We start from the raw sequence: 6,000 nt of genomic DNA, 5'->3' as shown, positions 1-6,000 counted from the left end.
AGCTGTCAGGAGAGGCTTCTGTTTTCTTAGTCTGATTTAATCCTTCCTACTTCTCTGAAGCATAGGAATGCTGTAAGAATTAATTTGTTAGTGTTTGTTCCTTGCTTTTTTCCTAGGTGCCCTTATGTCCTGTAATACGCAGCAGAAACATTTCAAGTTTCATTGTTTCAAGAGGCTGTAATTTATTGCAATAAAGTGGTGCAGCTCTGCTGTTTTGACCAGGAGGTCAGTCTGAGTGTGGAGTAAACAGGATGGAATTGTATGTATTTTTAAGGAGAGAGCTTTACTCTCTCACATCAGTATTAGCAACAGAGAAAGAGGAAGCAGAGAGAGCAAGACAGTTTCAGTGAAATGAGAGGAGTAGCATGAGGGAAGGAACATGGCTGAGGTCCAGATAAGGTTGCTAGGAAGGAAGCAGGTCTTTGACAATGACATTTTACTACTACACTTCTTGACAAACATTAAAAAAAAGAAAAATCTTTAGGGAAAAAGTAATGTTACTAGAATCATCAGCCATATAATTCACTTACTGAATTGGCCAACCACATTTACAAAGCAAAACCACTGCTTGTTGACTGCACGAGTTCTCATAGAATCATAGAATGGCCTCGGTTGGAAGGGACCTTAAAGATCATCTAGTTCCAAACCCCCTCTGTGGGCAGGGACACCTTCCACTAGATCAGGTTCATCAGAGTTCCATCCAGCCTGGCTTAAATGTCTATTACACAAAGGAGATAAAATTTATTACTATTTATAGTAATGGAAATGAAAAGTATTAAACTGTGTGTGCTAGTATTATCAGGAACCAGCAATCATGCCCTGGATGCTTCCTGCCCACCAGCAACACCACCTCTCTCTCTCACCTGAAAAGAGGTCCGTCTCTGCTCACAGAAATGTATACCTTAGGTCTAAACTGAATCTGTCCTTAAACAAACATTGTAGCTGTAAACCGTAAGTAAGTAGGGATTTGTAAAAATAATAAAAAAACCCCACCCAAACTCAGAAATCAACCAAAAATTTTAGTGTTGCTCCCTGACAGAGTAGACAATCCTCCACTGCCAGAATGTTGAGTGTACTTTCCTTTTACGCACTATCATAACACAGCCCTTACTGCTGTTTTGACCTCACCATTGTCCTGCCTTTTCCCTCTTGAAAAACAAATGGAAAAAGAAAAAAAAGCGTGGAAACTTCACTTTGGACCAGGAACAGCAGCTGCAGAAATGCCAATATCTGCAGATACTTGCCCCTTGGTTCTCGGCCAGCAGCTGACTGGGGCATTAGAAGAGGAAGGTATGGGAGTGAGTAGGTCAGTTCTAGAGCATTCAGTCTTCTTGCCCAGGCTGTTTCTGTGGACTCAAGAGAAAATAGCAGCTTGCAGCTGTCCACATCATGTGAACAAAAAGTGAGACGCTTGTGGTGAGTGTAACTTAGGTAGAAAACTGTAGCCCTAGCCATAGCTAACCACTATGTGACAGTTCTAATCTTTCACTATGAATAAAGACTGGGAGTGAAACAAAGTGGGACATTACCATGCTGGATTTTGCTTCTCTCTAGACAGAGCTCTCTTGGGGCTTAGACTCTTTCTCAACTTTCCCCAGTTTCACAAATAACCTCTTTTTTTACATACTGACACAATGTGGTCAGTGTGGCTGGTGAAAGACAGGAGCATCTGGGACAGTAAAGTGAATCAACTATTCTGTGAGGTATAGACAAAAAGGGGTCTCAAAAAGCAATAGGAAGGCCCTTCTGCATATTACAGATATCTGTGAAAGAGATTGCTTGTAAAAGGACACCTCACTCCATAGGATTAAGTCAGGACTTGTTTCATGGATGCAGAAAGCACAAAGTGATCTGGAGCACCATAGCTGGGCTGGTCATCAAGAGCAAGTGTTGGCTAACATTCTAGGTCTTCCCAAGAAGCAGAGCATCGTAACCATTTTTGGTTTTATTTAGATGGTCTCTGTTCCTACAGAGATTGTTTGTTATGATATATGACTTTGCTGGGTATGTTCCAGCTGTTATCTTGGAGATTTGCCAGTGGCTGTTTTAATATTCTGACACACTGTTCCACTTCCAGTGAGGGTGGCAGACTGATATAGATATTGAAGTATTTCCTCTGTTTATTTTTCTGGCTCTTTTTAACTTATTCAGGGTTACCAGACTTTGATTTAAGAAACATAGTAGGTGTTGGCACAATGGTCCTAATACAGTTCTATAGAATGTATTGGGTATTTTAACTTTTCTATATGTGAAATTATTAACGCTTCTATATTTGTGTTTATTTTTATTTGATTTGTTTATTTTAATTTGTACTTATCTGACAGGTCAGGATAATTTTCAGGATCCAGATTATGAAAGTTCAGGAGATTTCCAGGAGCCGAATAGAAAATGAGATGCCATCTGCTGTTTTAAAGCATTTTTTTCTGTCAGACTCTGCAGTTTCTCTAGCTTACTGGTTCCTAGAGAAACAAAGCCAACAAAGCACTACCATTAGCACTAGTTCATGAAAATGTATTTTGAAGATTTTAGCTTTACATTTTCTTTTCCAGTATTAGAATGCTTTAGCTCATTTCATATTAAATCTGACCTCATTAGGAGTCATGGGAAGCTGCATCTAACAGTTCTTTCAAAGAATTGAATTTGTAGCATCCATCTGTTTCCCAGGGTGCCAACTTCTAAAAATGAATTATGTAGTAGGATGAGACAAACTTCTACTTTGAGTGAGGTAGAGTGTTGTTTGTCTTTGTGCTTTTCCTTGCTTCCCATAGCAACTTCCTCATTAAGTCTATTCTCCACCTTTAGTTTACTTGTATGCTGCTGTCTCCAAGAATAGGGGATTTTGTTCATCCCAGTCCAATGATTGAGCCTGTTTAGTTTGTAACTTAAAATTTTTTTCTAAAAGCCAAGGACAAAGAAATAGGCCTGTTGCAGGAGTAAGTTTTCCTTCTGTGTATTACAGTCTTCCTGGATTTATTAAATTGATGTCGAGAATATAGTGTAGATCTCCAAGTGCCTTTGGATATTCAACCTTAGAAGGTTTTTAAGTGTGAAGATAATTTGTACTTGGGAAACTGTAAAAATGATACAATGACCTTCTTAGTTCTCCTGCCAGACTCTTTTATAGGCAGGCTTATATAGATCTCTTTAGGTATTAGGTTTTAGCCAAGTACTTATTTTCTTATGGTGCTAATACATATACTGCATGGAAGCATGCTGACAAACAATAGAATTCATAGGTAAAATTATCCATTTTAAATTTTTAGTGGATAGTCTGCAGTATTAGTCTGCAGGTGAGCTGATTACAGCAAAGATCCTGACTCTGCATTTTCTTGCAGTCTGCATAAAATATTTCTGCTCTATTCAATAAGGAGAATGCTGCTGAAATTGGGACTAAAAATCCTGATTGTGTTCCCTCAAACACAATGTGTATTCCTATAAAAAATAGTACAGTTAAAAGCGAAAAAGCTAAACCCCCCTGAGTGATAGGTGGGTTTACTTTAGGAAAGGCTGAAGAGCGGTGGGTGTGTATCCTGCATTAGCAAACCATATCTTATTGATCTGCTACTTTCCCCTTTGCTGAGGACTTTGACAGAGACTGTGCTAGCAGGTCTCACTCACATCTCTGAGAACAGGGCAAAGGAATTCCTGAGATCATTCCTGCTGATGCACCATGCTGAAGTGTCCTCTGTCTAGCCACCAAATCCTACTTGAAACACACACGATAGAGCCAAGCAAATGAAGTAGGTAAATTCTTAGTTGTTTGAATATCTTGCATTTATGTAGAAATAAATATTAAACAGGACAAAGGGAGTTCATGCTTAAATATACCTAATTATGATTTTTTAAAATCTTGTTGTTAATAAAAATGTTTGAAAAGTATACTGTCAAAACCAGTACATACTTTTAAGAAAAGGGCAGCAGCTTTGATATAGAAACAACTAGATGGTGCTCCTCTGCTTTGGAAATTGTCAGGGCCGCAAGGCAAGAGAATTAGAGAAGCAAGATATGATCTCTAGAAAAAAATATGTAATCAGAATCATGCTGTTCCTAATGTTTGTTACAGATGCATAGAAACAGTTGTAGAGTAACAGGTTGTAACAGAGGTTGTAATTTAGGAAAGATTGAACAATTGCTTTCCAAAACATTACAGCCTTTTCTTATTGTAAATCAAATGCTTAGTAGGGTATTTATATCCACATATATATGATTTGTAACATAAATATGATACATACAATACATACAGTAGCATTCCTTTTAAAAAACATTAAAACATCTAAAAATTATTTACTCTTAAGAGATTTTAGCAAATAATTTATGCTACATTTTAAAAACAATCCTTGTTGTAATGATAGCCACAAAGAGGGGCAAAGTCCTAGAACAGTGACAATAACTGAATGAAGACCAAAGGCTAAACTATCTTTAAGTGAAATGCCATATTTGAAAGGATGCCATTAACTTGGCAGTCACAGCTGCAATGTAAAATTATGTAACTTCAAGCATCTCCTAAAGTGCTAGGACATTGTTGGATGAGAAAACAGATTTTTCTAATAATTAATAATAATTTACTTTGTGCTCCTGATCACATGCTATATGTAGTCCATGTTATGACTTGGGAGGTTGTGCTTACTCTGTCAGATTTCGCTAGGTCTGGTATTTAGTGGCAAGATTAACAACCAAGATAAAAACCTATGGGCCAGGATAATTAAACAGACTGATGGAAGCCAATAGAAATGGCCAGAGGTTCACGTTATTTCTTAGTAATGCATAAACCACATTTTCTTTTACACAGTCGAAAAAAAATAAAGTCTTTTGAAGCAAATATTAAAGAGAAATTTGCAAGGCACTTCTCATCTTTTTTTTTTCCAGAAAGCCGAAATGTTTTGAACAAGTGAATGGAAGTTAATATGTCAGTGTAGATATCTTAGGGCATGTAGAAAATTATGGTAATGTGCTTGATTTATGAGGTATTACCTCTTTCTCCTTTCACTCATATATATGAAAATAATTTAGTTTGTATAAATTTTATAGCACTGAAAATTGCCTTATCTTCTTCATGTTTTACCACTTACTTATGTACCAATAATAAAATATATAGTTCCTGAAAATACTTTGAAGTATCATACATTTTATCTATTTATATTCTTGTAATATGAACCAGCATTGCCGCTTTTATGCTCTGGCATCATTTAATGTGCACATTTCTGTAGAACTTGTTATTTATCATGCTGAAAGATAAATACATCCCCAGTATAAAACACAAAAAAGACAAAATGCTGCTGTATTGCTGCATGTGCTTGAGAAGTGTGTTATTTTCCAATGGAAAAGTGTAACTTTGTATAATTTTACTAAAAGCAGAAGATGGAGAATATTTTAAGCAGCTACTAAGGTTGTTTCCTGTTTTTACTGATGACCATGTCAAGTAATCATGTCCATAAATAGACCAAACTAAAATTAAAACCTTTTCCTTAGTGACCCCAGAGTAATGGCTTATAGGTATTTGTGATTAAGTACTACATTAAGTTTTTCTAGCCATACTGGTCATTTATCACTGCCAAATGTAGAGAATAAGGTGAACTTCAATTTTGGAGACCACTATCTTGGTATTGGGGTCCAGCATTTTCTTACAAATTGAGAATCTGAGATATTATGCTAAGAGCTTTGAAATTAACACATAAAGAATGGGCATGCTTTCTTTTGACACTTGACCGCATTACCGCTGATCAAATGACTTCTTTGTTAAGTAGTTTATTGAATAACTAAGAGGCTTTTCAACTGACCAGGTAATTTTTACGCAAAACACTTCCTCTGCCTTTTCCATGGTGATAGGATGCACCAGGGCATTATGCAGCTACTCCCCTCACTCCAGACTTTGCCATACTCTCTATTCCACTTGTAATCTTCTGGTGCAGTCAGACCCTATCTTTTCCCCCATTTCTTTACTTAGTCTCAAGTCTGTCTTTGCTTCCCATTAGTCTTCCTGTTCTTCCTGTACCTGCATTC

The sequence above is a fragment of the Neopelma chrysocephalum genome, unplaced genomic scaffold (genome assembly GCF_003984885.1).
Source record: "Neopelma chrysocephalum unplaced genomic scaffold, ASM398488v2 Primary Assembly neopelma1_80b, whole genome shotgun sequence".
Classification (NCBI taxonomy): Eukaryota; Metazoa; Chordata; class Aves; order Passeriformes; family Pipridae; genus Neopelma; species Neopelma chrysocephalum.
Note: the sequence above shows the minus strand (reverse complement) of the source record.